The sequence below is a fragment of the Nipponia nippon genome, unplaced genomic scaffold (assembly GCF_047370975.1).
Source record: "Nipponia nippon isolate SJK-2023a ecotype South Korea unplaced genomic scaffold, ASM4737097v1 scaffold_6, whole genome shotgun sequence".
In the NCBI taxonomy this organism is placed as follows: Eukaryota; Metazoa; Chordata; class Aves; order Pelecaniformes; family Threskiornithidae; genus Nipponia; species Nipponia nippon.
This window is the reverse complement of record NW_028262380.1, coordinates 50,818,383-50,835,774: the sequence shown is the minus strand read 5'-3', so window position 1 is coordinate 50,835,774 and position 17,392 is coordinate 50,818,383.

Genomic DNA, 17,392 nt, shown 5'->3' with positions numbered 1-17,392 from the left:
AGGGACCCGCCAGCAGCTGGCAGCTCTCGCAAGAGCGGCTGGTGAGGCCTGGGCTTTGCCAGAGCAACCGCAGCCACCCCACACACACCTATAAAAATCAGCCAAGGGAGCATGAGAGACCAGGGCATGGCATAGCAGTTGGCCCAGCAGTTGGCAGAGAAAGGGTGTCATCACCCTACCACCTCAAAAGGTCCCTTCAATTGGTGGTCACCACCCTCCCACAAGGTGCTTAGCTATGGTAACTACCCGCAGAAAGCCATGTCCTCTGCACTCACCAGAATGGATGTGGCAACCCAGACAGGGCTCCCATGAAAACAGGCAGCCATCCAGGTCTCAGGCTGCAGGGCGTGCCAGAGCCTTCACCAGTATCTGACGGCAGTAACGAGAACACTTGTGTGAGGTGTGACCAAGCAGGTGATTTGCTCAGCGTGGTGGCAGAGCTTCGAGAGGAAGTGGACAGGTTAAGGAGCATCAGGGAGTCTGAGAAAGAAAGAGACTGGTGGAACCATGCTCTGCCCTCCCTGAGACAGAAAGAGGAACATCCACCAGAAAAAACACAAGTTCAAGGGGATCCTGTATCCTCCCGACACGAGGCAGAAGGCAGTAACTAAAAAGAAAGGAGTGAATGGAGGCAAGTCTACACTCGGGGTGGCAGACAAACCCCTTCCTTGCCTACCTCGCCTCCCAGGTGCCTCTATAGAACAGGTATCAGGTTCTGGATGTGGAAGGCCAGTCAATGGATGATGTGGATGATGGCCCATCTAAACCAGAGGTGTTTCCAAGGTCAGAAAGGCCTACACCCTGTATCATGACCACCTCCACAAGGAAGAAAAGACAGGTTATAGTTGTAGGTGACTCCCTTCTGAGGGATCAGAGAGTCCAATATGCTGGACAGACCCTCCTCTTAGGGAAGTCTGCTGCCTCCCTGGGGCCCAAGTTAAGGACATCACTAGGACACTTCCTAGCCTGGTACAGCCCTCGGACTATTACCTGTTATTGCTCTTCCATGTGGGTGGCAACGAAGCTGCAACATGTAGTCCAAGGACGATCAAAAGAGACTTCAGGGCCTTGGGACAGTTGGTAAAGGGATCTGGGGCACAGGTAATTTTTTCCTCTATCCTTCCAGTTGCAGGCAGTGATATTGGGAGAAAGAGACAGACCCAGTCTATTAATACATGGCTTCATGGCTAGTATCACCACAAGAATTTTGGGTTTGTCAATAACTGAATGGTCTACATGGCACCAGGCCTGCTGGCATTGGATGGGATTTGTCTTTCTCAAAGGGGGAAGAGGGTCGTTGCTCATGAGCTAGTGACAGTGGCTGATTGACAGAGCTTTAAACTAGACTTGAAGGGGGAAGGGGGTAACATCAGGCTCACCCATGACAAGCTGTGGGACAACACGCCAAGGTTAGAGGGACAGGGTACTAGTGAGGGCCCTCACCCTGTTGCTCTGCAACGTGCTGGGTACACTGGAGCACACTTGAAGTCTTAGAGAGAGGAGCCAGGGGCTCCTGAGGTAATAGGAGCCAACAGGGAAGCACAGGTGAAATACCTGAAAGGAATTAAGGTATGTTCCTCTTAAAAGGTGACACAGCTGACAGCCCAGCTGAAATGCCTCTACATGAATGCATGCAGCATGGGTAGCAAACAGGAGGAGTTGGAAGCCACTGTGCTGCTAGAAAGCTATGACCTAGTTGCTGTTACAGAAACTTGGTGGGACAAATTCCCATGACTGGAGTGCAGCTCTCAATGGCTACAGGCTTCCAGAAGGGACAGGTGAGGAAGGAGGGGTGGGGGGGCTGCTCTCTATGTCAAGAAATGGATAGATTGTGAAGAGCTCTCTCTGAAGAATAGCCACAAGCAGTTTGAAAGCTTATGGATAAGAATTAGAGACTGAGGCAACAAAGGGAACCTTGTGGTTGGTGTCTACTACAGGTTGCCTGATCAAGGGGAGCCTGTTGATGAAGCCTTCTTACTCCAGCCATAGGAGGCATTGCACTCACAGGCTCTCATCCTGCTGGGGGACTTCAACCACCCCAACATCTGCTGGAAAAGTAGCATGACAAGCTGTAGGCAATCCAGGAGACTCCTGGAGTGCATCAAAGATAACTTCTTAGGCCAGGTAATAGCCCTACCAGAGGGGATGTGATACTGGACTGTTGGTCATGAATGCAAGTGAGCTAATCAGCAATGTTAAGACTGTAGGCAGCCTGGGCTGCAGTGATCATGAACTGGTGGAGTTCGCAGTCCTGAGGAATATAGGACAGGTGAAGAGTAAAATCAGGACCCTGAATTTTAGGAAAGCAGACTTCCAGCTGTTCAAGGAATTAGTCAATGGGACTCCCCTGGGAAACTGCCCTCAGGGACAAGGAAGCAGAACAGAGCTGGCAGATCTTTAAGGACACTTTCCATACAGCGCAAGAGCTCTCGATCCCCATGTGTAAGAAATCAGTAAAGGAAGGCAAGAGACTGGCATGGTTGAGTCAAGACCTGCTGGTCAAACTAAAGGCAAGAAGGAAATGCATAAGCAGTGGAAGCAGAGCCCCAGTTGTGTAGGGATGGGGTCAGGAAGGCCAAGGCATGGGTGGAGCTGAACTTGGCAAGGGACACAAAGAATAATAATAACAGCTTCTATAGCTATGTCAGCCAGAAAAGGAAGGTCAAAGAAAGTGTACCCCCCCCCCCCCCCCGATGATCACAACTGGTAACAACAGATGAGGAGAAGGCTGAGGTACTCAACAACTTTTTTACCTCATTCTTCACTGGCAGCCTCTCTTCCCACACCTCTCAAGTGGATGAACCTCAAGGCAGGGACTGGGGGAACAAAGTCTCTCCCACTGTAAAAGATGAGCAGGTTTGAGATCACCTGAGGAACCTGAACATACATAAGTCTATGGGACCTGATGAGATGCATCCCAGAGTCCTGAGGGAATTGGCTGATGTAACTGCCAAGCCACTCTCCCTGATATTTGAAAAGTCATGACAGTCAGGTGAAGTCCCCAGTGACTGGAAAAAGGGAAACATTGCACCCATTTTTAAAAAGGGTAGAAAGGGGGACCCTGGGAACTACCAACCTGTCAGCCTCACCTCTCTGCCTGGGAATAGCTCCTCCTAGAATCTATGCTAAGGCACATGGAGGACAAGGAGATGATTTGAGAGAGCCAGCATGGCTTCACCAAGGGCAAGTCTTGCCTGATCAACCTAGTGGCCTTCTATGATGAAGTGAGTACATCAGTGGACGAGGGAAGAGCTACAGATGCCATCTATCTGGACTTCTGTAAGACCTTTGATATGGTCCCCCACAGCATCCTTCTCTAAATTAGAGAGGTATGGATTTGATTGCTGGACTCTTCAGTGGAGAAGGAATTAGCTGGTCACATCCAGAGGGTAGTGGTCAACGGCTCAATGTCTGGATGGAGATCAGTGATGAGTAGTGTGCCTTAGGAGTCTGTATTGGGACCAGTACTGTTTAATATCTTCATCAACAACATAGACAGTGGTGTTGAGCGCACCCTCAGTAAATTTGCAGATGACACCAAGCTAAGTGGTGCAGTTGACATGCCTGAGGAACGGGATGCCATCCAGAGGAACATGGACAAGCTCAAGAAGCGGGTCCATGTGAACCTCATGAGGTTCAACAAGGCCAAGTGCAGGGTCCTGCACCTGGGTCAGGGCAAACCCCAGTATCAATACAGGCTGGGGGATGAAGGGATTGAGAGCAGCCCTGTGAGGAAGGGCTTGGGGGTACTGGTGGATGAGAAGCTGGACATGAGCTGACAATGTGCTCTCGCAGCCCAGAAAGCCAACCGTATCCTGGGCTGCATCAAAAGAAGCGTGGCCAGCAAGTCGAGGGAGGTGATTCAGGCTAGATGTAAGGAAGAAATTTTTTATGATGAGGGTGGTGAATCACTGGAAACGGTTTCCCAGAGAGGTGGTGGATGCCCCATCCCTGGAAACATTCAAGGCCAGGTGGGACAGGGCTCTGAGCAACCTGATCTAGTTGAAGATGTCCCTGCTCATTGCAGGAGGGCTGGACTAGATGACCTTTAAAGGTCCCTTCCAACCCAAACCATTCTATGATTCTACAATGCTCCACAGATACCTGACTGGAAGAGAAACTATAGATCTTGTCTCGAGTGTGCCTGTCAAGATGATTAATTTCCTCAGTTACAGAAATAAGGAGGATCACATGGACAAGCTGCTGCAATGTTCTTTTGCCAGGCAGGAGAGGTTTTCCTGCGGTGTTATTAAGTGGCTTTATATTTGATGTTATGCTGGAAATCTGCTCCATGAAGGGAAATTAGTGTCACCAAAAGATAACATTTAGTAGTGTGGGGTACTGAAAATCCTGCTATCAGGTGGGGAAGTAAATAAATATGTATTATTTGTGAAGTAAAGTGAGACCTTCATGAACGGGGAACAGCCAAGAGTATCTAATACCTCTAAAACACTGAATATGGCAGGGATTATCAGAGGTACCATTAACATTGTATCCCATGACCCGATAATCTGTTTGTTTTCACCTACTTGTAACAATTTGAGATTATTTTCTAACTTTTGAGACAGCTGCGTGACTGACAGTGACTTTTAATTTCTTTAGGACAACCGTTGCTAACACTTAGGATGGGAATCCATACTGAAATTTAATTCCTGTGTAAAGACCACTATTTGATCTGTCTACAAGTATATCCACATGATGGAGCTGTTTAAAAATAGGACTGAGGAAAGTCTTGTGCCATGGCTATGAGGCGTAACATGCTCTTGCCAGGTTAATATTTCTGAGGTTTCTGGTACAGCATGAGGTTGTGAACTGACAGAAATGCTTTGAATGGTGTTTATAGACACGTTCAATGTAATGGGAATTTTCTGACTTAAGCAAAAGCAAGGATGGGTCTGCATTGCTGTAGAAGCTTCTCCCAGCAGTGTGGATAAAGCATGGCCCAGGAGCAGCTGCTATGAGAAAGCATGCCATGACTTTGTTCTCTCAAGGAGTTTCAGAAATGCTATGGCCTATCAGAGGTGGACAGGAAAGGGGGAGATTGTTTCTTCTGAGACGTCTTTAGTAACAAGAAACGTATCCTGAAGGAGTGATCCTGACAGACAGATTGATGGCTCTTATGTCACTTCTACTGCAGAGATTTCAGTAGAGAAATCTCTGCCATTTCTATGATCTTGGCTGGTAATGGGAGCGTTCATTCAAATGGCAACAGTATGTCAGAGCTTTGAAATGGCTCAGTGATGCTCAGCAGCTGAGGCAGAGAAGCAACCTGTGCGCACTTACCTGGATTCCCTTTATTGCTTCTTAAAACTGCTGTGAGAAAGAAAAGCGGAAGATTTTAATGACAGTTTTGTCACCCTTTAGCAATGCTGTTTATAAACAGCTTAAAACGTAGTTTCCAGTTTGAAGTATTCCTGACCCAATTCACAGAGTTACAAGTGCGCTAGAAGACCAGTGGTACCCAACGGGAGTGAACCAGATGTAATGGATGTCTGTATTAAAATGGCACTAGCTGGACCGAGGCCCCTGAGAAACTCAAAGCCAAAATGGCCGAAATACTACAAGTTACCAGTTATTACAGCCGAGGCTGTTTTGAAATCTTTGTTTGTTGGTTTTTTTTTTTTTATCAGGGCAGTGGATGTTTTTCTTTGGGATTTTTTTTTTTTTTTTAAGTTCTTAGGTCATGGTACTCAGCAAAAAAACCAGGCACACGGTTTATAGCTATGCACATGCTTCAGTGGTGAGGTAAAATGTGTGCCTAATATTGAGTTTTGATAATAATTACATAAAATTACATAGACTGGGAACTGTAACAGCAATTTCCTGAAAATTTAACACAGTGATGGGTTTAAGTCTGACTAAGACCTTCTCCTGACTTTCCCATAAAAACTTACATCTGGAAAATATGCATCTATAATCCCGGACATGCTGCTGTTATGAACTATGCACAATGTTAATCAATTGCTGTGAATTAAGCGTGGCACGTCACATCCACCACAGAGCACTGCCAGTGCAGAAGCATTGGGTTGGCACTAGCCCAGATAAGCAGGTACTTTACAGAGAAAGAGCTTTCTACAGCCCTTTAAGATTACTTTCTTGAGACAGTGTCTTAAGGACACACTCCTGAGACAGCTATGTCTCCTGAGGAAGCTTACTGGTTTTCACTCTCCTAGGGCCCTACGTAGTATATTTCTTTGTGTTTGAGGAATACAGAGAGAAAACTGGCCTTTGTCAGGAAGCCAATAGACAATTTAATTTAAATGCACTCCAAGCAATATTGCGACCCTGACTTCTGCTTCATCTCAGAGCCATCTGCCCAAGCCTCTGTGCTTGGCAAGCTGTCGCAAGGGTCTGGGCTCTCCAGGTAATTCCAGGCTGGGGTTGATGTGGTGCCACTGGGGAGAGGAACTTGCATGACCCACGACTGATTTTGTACACTGACAGAAGCTGTGAGCTTGTACCTCACACCTCAGTGCTGGAGGCTTTAAAAGCTAAATTACATGTTCAAGTAATATCAGTGTGGTTTATAATTAAATTGCCTTGTGCTGTGACTCAGTCAGAAAGCAAGAAAGAAATTACACGCATGCAAAACTCAGAAGATCCTTACCATGCAGAAAATATTGATACGACATGATGCCAGTAAGTTGGCAAGAGTGTGCATGCTACTTAGGTTTAGCATTAAATCCAGACTCAGTACTAGATGTGGCAAAGCTGATGGACTTTGGAACGTTTTTTATCTCCAGGTTTAATATCTGAGTCCCAGATCAGAAGAAGACATTGTAAGGACACCAGCAAGATACAGCTGAAGTCCCATGGAAGTTTGCTACCAAGGCAGAGAATGGCCGGACAGGAAAGTGAAGTACTGCAAGTTCTAGTATCTTACCTTATGCAGTGACCTCAGTGACTGGACTGTGGTAAGTTGAACAACTGTGTCTCCCATTGTGGCCCTTTACAGAGGCTCCCAATAACGAAATCGTGGCAGAGATGTAAATTCAGCAGTGGAAAAGTTGCTGTAACACTTGACCAAGTCCCAGTATAACCTTGAAAGTTGCTGGCAGAGTCAGGCAATTAATGATTAAAATGCCATGTGTTTGGGCCAGTACAGTGTCCTGTGTCAGTGAAAAAGCTTACATGTTGTTAAACTGCTCTTCAGCCGAGCCTCCTATCTTCAAAGTTGCTCCTGGTGTGTCCACAACACTCAGCACCAGATCAGCACTGGAAAAAAGACAAAAGAAAAGGCAATGGAGTCACGTGGGATTTTGACCTGCAAGGAAAGAAGTCCATGAAAACCTCTAGAGTCTAATGAGGACTCGGTGCTTGTTACTTGTTCGTTTAGGGGCTTGCAGCGTTTTTCATAAACAACCTTGGACAAGCAGTGGGGGGTAGATTGCCACGACTGTGTATGAATTTTAAATTGTCTCTCCAGTGGGCAACTGTAGAGTTACAGAACTAGGACTGCGAGCAGGATTTAGCCCACGTAGCTTACCAAGGAGCAAAGAGAAGGGAGGGGGAAAGCAGACAAATGGCAGTAAATAAAGCCTCTGGGGGAGGCTGATGAATGTGGATAGGCACCGCCATTGGCTCAGGACTAAGGCTATGAAATGGAATGACAGAAAATAAAATCCAGAGAGAAGGCAACCAGCCGCGCATAATTTTGCTTTATAAAAAGAAATACCATTTGGTCAATAGATGTACCTCAATGAGAAGTAGGAATGAAAATCTCTTAAAACGGCTTGTGAGAATGGACAGAATAGGTTGCTATTTTATACCAATCTGTCTTTCTTGCTGATGTCTGTAAATACTGGTGCTTAGTTCTTTGAATTCCTGTTTGTTCTCTTCTGGCATTATTATCTCTCCATCATTACCAACAAATGTGGAGTTAGCCATCTGGAAAAAAAGTATATTCTAAATTATGTTTCTTTCTCTACTGTCATGTGATTATTAACTCAGATAAATGAATTTAAGCTATTCTTGGGTCCATTAGCAATCTGCTAGAGAATGACAGTAAATTACTCTCTACCTTTTTTAAAAATGTTTTGAGATGTATGGAGTGAGAGCATCAAATAGTAATTCACCCTTCTGAGTGATAATACCGGTCATTACAGCACCTGTTCTCACACTTTTATCCGTGAGTCAGAACTGCAGCTTGCCACAGCTTTTCCCAATGATCTACAGGGAGAGGTGTTTTGGGGAAAATGATTTTTAGTGAATATGAAATGGGTCACATTTTGTCTGTCAGCTCTTCAGAACTGATATGGATTTCTTTCACTGCCTGCCAAATTTATTTTACTGCTGACCACACATAGATATTAACTACAGCTGGCCCGGGCATTGTTGCTCAGATGAAGCATAGCCTTCAATGAGATTCCACAGATACAGCTTTGAAAAGTAATATTCTGTGATTTAGCTGGTAGTTCTGATAGACAAAATGGAACGGATTACATCTCATTTGGTTTTAGAAACAGGAACTCTGCACAGCTTGTAAAAGAAAGACTGTAGTCATCAGATATAAACATGTAACAAACATGCTGACTGAGGAAAAACCGGTTTTGAGCCACTTGTGTCTTAGTTTAGATGAGTATTTGGGATGCCTCTTATTGGAGCTGTAGTGCAAAATTTTTATTCATTTTTCTGGTACCTCAGAGAGGTTATTGTTCAGTGACATCAGTATGTGTCTAGATTTCCTTATGAGCAATCAGCCAACCTTTAAAAACTGAAAGTGAACATGCTTGCCTACAGTGAATAGACTTCTTTCCCTATTTATTTTCCTTCTGTTCCTTCTTTTGGAATATATCTTTTCCATATATATCCTCATTTCAAATGTACATATATAGACAGTATATACAGAGAGACTATATATATATATTTTATAATATATATGCGTATATCTTATGTATACACCTCCCCCCCCAGTGTAATGCTACCGTGACTTGGGAATTGTACAAAATGACCTATGGTTATATTTGTAGCAAAACTGTAAGATCTGAAAAGAAAGTACAAATTGTAAACCCAAGACATCACATTCCTGGTCCCATGCCGTCTCCTGACCTTTTCTGTATCTTAAAGGGCCCCCAGGGCTCTGCATAATAAATTTCACATAGGTTCTAACATGAGCTTTTCTGTCAGGAGTCACCAACCTTGTAGCGATTTGTTCATTAGAGATCAAAGGAAGGGAAGATGCTGTGAGAGCTTTTCTATGAGACCTACCTGACTCATCTCCATAGATCTTGCTGAAAGTGCATTTATCATTTAAGTTAATGTAGAAATAGGTAAATAATTTGGCATAAACTTTTAATTTTCAACGCTACCAAAAAATCATCATCTTTTCCAAAATTTGATCCGTATCCCCTGACTTTTTTCTTTGTGGGGAGGAGAGAAGAGGGATTTTTTTTCCTTAAAAGCTTGTGTCTAACTTACAGCTTAAATACGAATCAGCTGCTGGCCTAACAGAGCTATGCTCTTTTTTACTGTAGAAAATGAGTTATGCTATTCCTTTACATGATACTTGGTCTTTAGGTGGATGTGTCCACACGGCAAACTAGTTTCTGACCTTAGTTTTGCAGCAATATCATGACAGCAACATTTAGCCCCCTCCTCCTGTCAAGGAAAGCAAGGGTAAATAAAGAAATAAAAATCCCTCCATAAGTCAGAGTGAAATTCCTAGTAAACTAGTAGAGAATGCTTAGCAAATATAAAACCACACATGTATTTTAGTCATGGCCATGTCTAGCATAGAAATGCAGAGGGAAAAACAAACCAGGAACGAAATTGTTCCCTATAACTAAGTTATCAGGTCCTGGGTCCTCTGATGTCTAAATCAAGGATTAACAGGGCCACGAGCCACCCTCTGCACTCCAAATCCCTCCTTCAGGCTGTCCCTTCTATTGAAAGAGGATGCAGGGGTACGCCTGCTTGCAGGGGTACGCCTGCTTGCATGGGTGCCGTTCTTACCTGCAGTTTGCGTCTGTGTCTGGTGTGTGTCTCCGGCTCTCACAGTTCAGATTTCCTCCAGGTGCCCTGGAGGCTTGGACCAGCCAATTGATAGCTCACATCCTAATTCTTTCACCTACTCACAGCACCAGGCCCCAAAGCTGAGACTCCAAATCCCAGAAGCTGGATATTATTTTACTGGTGTAATCGTTAGAGCCAGCTCCAAACTTTAGTAAAGTTAGTGAAAGAGTACTATCACTGTAGGGGCTTTGGATAAGCTTAGCATTTAAAGGCAGAAGTTGGCAACAGCCTTTAAATGGATGGGCTTGCTAGTGAGCACGTTTTATAGGGCACTTCTTTTCTCTCCTACATATAAACAGTGGGCTGAACATACCAATTTATTTTAGCTGCTGGCAAAAGGTCAATAGCTATTCTCTTTCATTTAATGGAAAAAAAGCATGAAGAAGCACTATGATTTAGCCCTTCTGTCTCTGCACTAGGTTAATTATAGCCAAAATTATCAAATCCTTGAGTTCAGAGGCAGCATTCACTTCAAAGAGAAATCATTTCTCTTTCTCATTGTTTTTTGTATGCAGTTGTGTTAACTAATATTTTTAACAAAGCTTTTTTGATAACAGCAACATTTAATCGTGAGAAAACCAAGTGAAGCTGTGCCAGTTCAGTACAAGATGAAAACTCAAGACTTTCAAAGGGGAATTATCGAAAATGCATATAGTTGTATCTAATATAGTCCTGCAGGTGCTGAACCATCAAGATTTTCGGCAACTTCTAAGGATGCTGAATAGCACTCATTTATTTTTTTTAATTGTCTGGGGAGAGCAAGAATGACATTCCTGTTGGGGTGGGATGAGAAGGACATATTCTGCAGTTGGATTCCTTGTTGATGCAGAGTTACCAAGAAACATGATTCATTCCTGGCACTGTAACTTGCTGTCACCATGTAATTCCTATGTCCTGCCTAATGCCTGAATAACTAGTGAACATGGTAAGTCTTTCTTTCCAATGACTCTGTAATTACCATAAACAAAATGTAACACCAAGAGAAGTTAAGACAGTTCTGCTACAGGGTGTGACAGGGAAATACGCAGAGTGAAATTGCCTCAGGAAAGGGAAGGAGATGAATTTGGGCTTCTGACAGCCCGGACTATTAAGTCAGTAGCTGAAAGAGCAGGGTGTTGCAGGAGGATCGTCATACTGCCTTTATATAAACCTTACTTTGTCAGAATACGTGCCCGTTTGTACACTAAAGACTAGGGAGATGGAAATGAAATGTCTAGTTGTGGATTTGGGGCACCTCACTGCTCTGCACTTCAGAGTCTTTGTTGCACTGGGATTTTGCTGGTGAAAACCCTGATCTGCAGAAACTTTACATACCTCCAGAAGGCATGTGGCAAACAAAAAGGAGAATGAAGAGTTAACTTTTCAACTTTACACTGGGCCTTTAGGCAGTACTAAAGTTTGTTTCTAAATGCTTTTGTAGATATAGTCCTCCATTAAATATTATTAGTGTATTATAAATGGTTTCTTATTCATATTTGAATAATAGAGACATTATTATAATTGATTTAGGGAAGCTACAGCCCTTAATACTAAATGCTGTCTGCCACTCTGTGTGTAATACTAAGGTCTTCAAATTGGTACCTTGCCTCTACCTACCTTAGGAGGGTGTGAAAAAAAATTCTTTAATTAGGTAGTTTTAAAACAAGGTTACCAAACAAGGAAAGTAAATACATGTACTTTTCTAACGAAATGAGTAAGGCAACCTCTACTTTATTTAGAAAAATATCAAAAGAGAAGCTCACAATCAATAATTCTACCCTGGGAGAAAAGAGAGGCAGAGATTAATGTGACAGTCTGTTGGTACATGCCAGCATATATGAATGGGAAAGCAATGACTTCCCATAATGAAACTGGACGAAATTGTGTATTTCTACACACAGTAGACAGAAAGAACATGTCCTTCTAATTCAACTAAATTTTCTATGGCAGTAAACTAGTACATTCCTAAATAATGTCCTAGTAATATTTCTCTAGAATCTATTTCATCCTTTTCTTCTGTAATATTTATCCTTGCATATTTCTCTGTATATCAGGTAAATCTGTATATTTTCTTATACAGATTCTGAGGAAAGATTCACATTTCTGAGCACTTCTGAAATAACTATCCAATCCTGTTGTAAAGGCTACCACTTTCTTGGCCTCGATAAAATGGAAAAAATAAATTGTGTGTGTGAATTCTCCTTTTCTACTGTTCTTACACTTTCCTACTTTTCAAATAGAAATGGGCTGAATTTGAATATAGAGAGAAAGAGAAGATCATAGTGCAGGATACTTTATGTGGGTCCTAAGTTTGCTGTGCCAGTAAGGAATAGGAATATTGGTTCTGCATCAGGTCTTGCAGGACTCCTGCTTCCCCTGCAGAGAATCTAGCCAGGTTGGTATAAATTAGTGAAGTTTTTTAAACTGCGTTGTGGTTTGAGTAAAAAAATCCAACTAGAGTACGTCTTTATTTCCATGGAACATGTCCACAGAGCTCAAGACCAGGCAGTCACCTTCCTCTTCCAGCATCAGTTGGCTACCAGGAATGATGGTGATTCATTACCTGCTGAGCACAAAGACAGGCTGTACAGAAACTGAGATAGGGATCTGATGCGTGTCCCATAGAGCAATTACCATCTGTGTCAGGGCGACATACTTCCTCTTCAGTTCATATTTGACCCTTGTTGTCATTCTGGTTGATCTTTCCCAGTCCAGCGTGAATTCAGTATTGTGTTAATGAAATGTGAGGAAAATGGCTGAGTTAAATCTGCTCCAGGTCTTTGCACCAGCCACTCTTCTTTCAGCGGGCTGTTCGTAATCACTGCTAACACAGAAAACAGGCTGACAGTTGTGACGTACCTTTTGAGTCAAGCATGCTTAGATTTTTACTGTCTTTCTACTCCATTTCCTTCCTGCCCAAGAAAACAAAAGACAGTATTTTCCTCTGTGTTCGTCTGCTTGAAAGAATTTTGTTTTCTGCAGTTCTCATGGAGTATTTCAAAACCTTTTCCCTCCAGGTAATGGACCTGGAAACTGCTGAGCACTGGCTGCTCCGCAGCAAAGCACATGTGCAGATAAGTCTAAGCATGCATTTAAGTGTTTTGCAGGATCGGGGGTGGAGTTAGCAGCATTTTGCTGTACAAAGGAGAAGAAAGGCCCCAGTCCAGTGAAAGAACATTGAAAATTCAGGTTTAGGACATTCACTCAAGAGCAGTCCCAGGAATCAGATTTTAGTCAGATGACCGTACAACACACTAAGATGCAGAGGGCTGATCTGTGTTTAAGAAGCAGCCCTAGGTGTTTTCCCAGATAACAGCAGGTTTTTTTCTGAGAGTTAATGGCAAAGAAAACCTTTCTTGAGTTTTGCATCTCTTTCTACAGCATTGCAGTTCATGGCAGAGTGCAGTACTGAAGTCTCAGCTGTCTCATATGAAACAGGAGCAGCTACTTACTGACATTTTTAATAGGTACAGGTTTTCCAAATGGGTAAGCACCCATTGGGACTAACAGAAAGAGAAGCATGAGCTTTCCTTTCTCCTTCATGAACAGATTTAAGCCACCTCAGAGCTCTTAAAAAAACCACCCTGTTCTCTTTCTCCTTTTCTCTTTCTCTTGCTTTCAAACCCACCTGATGCTATCAAATAAATAATTCTAACATGGGCACATAAGAATGGCTGTCATCCACAATTTCTGGATTTTACATATTCCTTTCATGGATTTTTCACTAACTGTTGTTAGAACAGGGGCTGAGATGGAAATAGATAATAAACTTTCTCTGACTACAAAAATTTCCTGGCACCCTGTGGGAGAGTTTATAAAATCTTGCTGAACTGTAGGGATCAAAAGTAATTCAGAAACACAAAAGAGCTACCTTATACCCCTGGAATTTATTTGCTTGCTCCAAAACCCTGGTTAGGAACCAAGGCTGTCATTTCAGGACACTGGAAGCACCAAATATATGGTGAAAATAATTAATTTTGAAGTTTGTGACCTGAAGGGAATTGCATAGTATATATATTCATATTTAACATTCAGTTTTACATTCATTTCTTCAACATGTTAACACATACAAATTGTGACTGACTTCTAATGCTCTAAGTCAAAAAAAGACAATCTAATAAATTATTTTCATGTATATCCATCTGGGCTTCTAGGTGCAAACCTAATAAGTATAGGTATTAGGTTATTGTATTATAAAGTATAATAATGATATAGTAATAATAGCACTGAACGAAAAGGCATTCTCTAAAAACCTTTGCCATTTCACAGGCTTATAAGAATATGCTACTTAAGGTAAGTTAAATGTAAATTGAAGTAATCAAAAATTTTCTGCTGTAGTATCTAGGAATGACACATCATCAAAAATAAAACAAATTAAAATAATCTGTCCACTTGTCCAGCAGTGCAGGAGTAAAGGGAACAGATTATAGTAGATGCGTACAGTATTTGGAGTGGCATGCTTTATCCACACTAGTAGTGAAAGGGATCCCTGCACAGGAATTATAATAAAATCAGTATGCATCTTTTCATTCTCTCAGAACCTGTCTGTTAACCTAAAATACTAGCCAGGACAAGTCAAAGGTAAAAATCTGCCTAGAGCAATCATTTTCTCTGAAGTGCAGAAAACCAGCAACAATAGTTTTCCGTGTTCCTGGTCATAGCAATGGAATCACGTGAAATACCAGGAGAGGTGAGAACTTTTGTCCCACATAGACATATTATTTAAATATTGTCACAGTACACTTTGGCTACACGTTGTCTCTTTTCCTGCAGGTTCACAGGCACGTTCTTTCCAGATCCTGCACACACCCTGTTGTTACCCTCACACAGCTGACAAATGAGTGAAATTACTCCCCTAACCTAGCATCTTGGCATCCTTGTTGTACTGAACACTGAGCAGTTCGGTGGCAGAACTCCAGTAGTCCAGATTTTACTGGACCACAGTCAGAGCTGGTTGCAGAAGCTAAGTTTGGGCTAAATACCTGTGAATAATCCCTGCCCAACCCGAGAAATGGAAAGCATGGAGAGGCTGATATTCTGGCAAATATCCTTTTGGGTTTTCCTAAATAAAGACATTTAAATGGGTGCTGATATCACTTTCCTAGACAGCTCACTCCAGGATATCTTATCTGATATGGCCTAATATATTCTAATATACAAACACTAATATATGAATACTAATATACTAATGTATGTCTCTAGTACACTTGCACAATTAAAAGTGTTTCATGTCATTTGAAAAGGTCACATTTTCTGGAGATTCTTGCATCATTCTTAAAAGAGGCTCCAAAAGCTTTTTAAAATGCCTTCCATCAATCATATATTTACTCAGATCTACGTTTATCCAGTGTGATCCAGCTGTCATATGATTAAGAAAACTTCAAAATACCTCACAGGAATAGTTTTGTAATCCTAAACTTCAAGCTTAACTACACCCATTTGAAAAATGTGTTACAACAGTGCTTTTGAGCCGGTTCAGAGGCATGCTCTATGATTAATTTTTGCAAAGGTGCTAGCAGCAGCTCTATGGGCTGAGCACTCAGAGGCACTATCAATAACGTGTAAGCACCGCAGAGCAAAGTCTGGTCTTTCCATCCTAGTCTTTCTCACTGTTATTCTAGTTTTTTAATTCATCATCATAAGTTCATAATCACCTCTTTCCTCTGAGAGTGGTTACCAAGAGGGTGCTCCTTACTAGGAACTGGAAACGAAGTATCTCTCATCTAAGAATGTTTACCTTAGAGATAAAATGAGGGAGAACAGTAAAAAAAAAATGCAGTTTGAAATGCTGCGAGTGCCCTTAGACAGCAGGCAGCAGCTGATATTAATTATGCTCTTCTTACAGTACCATTTCTCAGAGGCTCCAATCCCTAATTGACTTCAGGAAAGTGTACATTTACACATGTCAAGGAGAAGAGTACTGTGGTACAGCTTTATCCTCTCTTCCTGCATTGATCAACCAGCTTGCCCTGACTTGCACCTCAAGCTGATAGAGAGTGAAAAAAAAAAAGGTTATGAAATTTTTTTCAAAAATTCGTTTTCTTGTTTTTGAACTGCTCACACAATTCTGTAAATGGGGGGGGGGGGGGGGGAGCAAAAAAAACCATCCAACTCTTTAAAATCTTGACTTAAATGTTTAAACACCAGTGTTCTGATCGCATAGTGTTCCTGGTCTGTGGTGGGAAAATACTACACGATATGCAAAAGCACTGCTGTCTGAGAGGAGACAAAATGCATTAGGAAGAGCAAGAGGGAATTCTCTAGACCCTAATTGCTCCATCAGAAGGGTAAGCTTGGCTTAATCTGAGAATGGCTAAGTTAGGTAAGGAGACCTTACTATAGTTACAGTAAAAGAAATATGGAAAAATAAATCTGTCCTATCATATGTCCATTATAGCTCATGCATTCCCATATCAAAAGATCTGCCACTCTAGGTCAGCCTTTTGGAAGGCTAAATAGAGTTCTTCATTTTCACATAGGCCTGATCAACCAACTTTCCATGAAGGTCAACCACAAAATCAATAAAATTAGTATTGGTGGCCAGATGTATTAATAAAGCCTCCTCTGAGGGACAGAACGGAGCTGCTCTTCCACTCAGTCTCAACTAGGCATCAGCGGAAAGAGGCACATCATAACTGTGAAGAGAAGCTATGATGGCTCAGAGCTGGTAGAGCCCCAATCACTGCAGTGCACAGTGAGCTGGGTTCATTTTCCTACCAGAGCACCAGGTGAAGAAGATGCCTTTGGAGGTATCTCTGCGTGTGCTGACAGTTAATAGTAAGATCACCATCTACTGGTATGTGAAAACACTTGCCACAGCTCAGGTACCTATATCCTGTACCATGCCTTCCACATTACTTCTATCTTTAGACCTGTTTAGACCCATCTGATCTGGCAACCAGCAAAAGCTGGGCTCCTGTGCTGTGTCTCAAGACCTGGCAGAGATCCCTAGTACCAAGTACCCTAGTACCAAGTCAGACTTGGCGCAGCAGCTCACAATTCAAAGTGCGCATGGAGGAGAAATAATTAATGTTTTGGGGTTTTCCCTCTTGTTTAAAGACTTGGCTGTCAGACAAGAATTGCTGTACACAGAAATGACAAGCACACACTCAGAACAAAAGAGACAGCTTGGAAATGATCTGATAAAATTTTAAATGCAGTGATTTTCAGGAGCCTACAGGTGCCTGCAACCTGACTGCAGCCCATCCTTTATTTTCATAGGTTACTCTGCAGCTAAGCCTGTAGCATTTAGATTTCTTTCCAGAGATCTGGATGCAGTGAAGCGGTGTCATGTAATCGCAGGGAAAAGCTCTCTGTGCAGTGTTCTGTGCTAGCTGTTTTCCCTGCCGCAAGCACAGAATTCCACTCATAGGCCAACACTTTTACATTTCATTTCATGTGG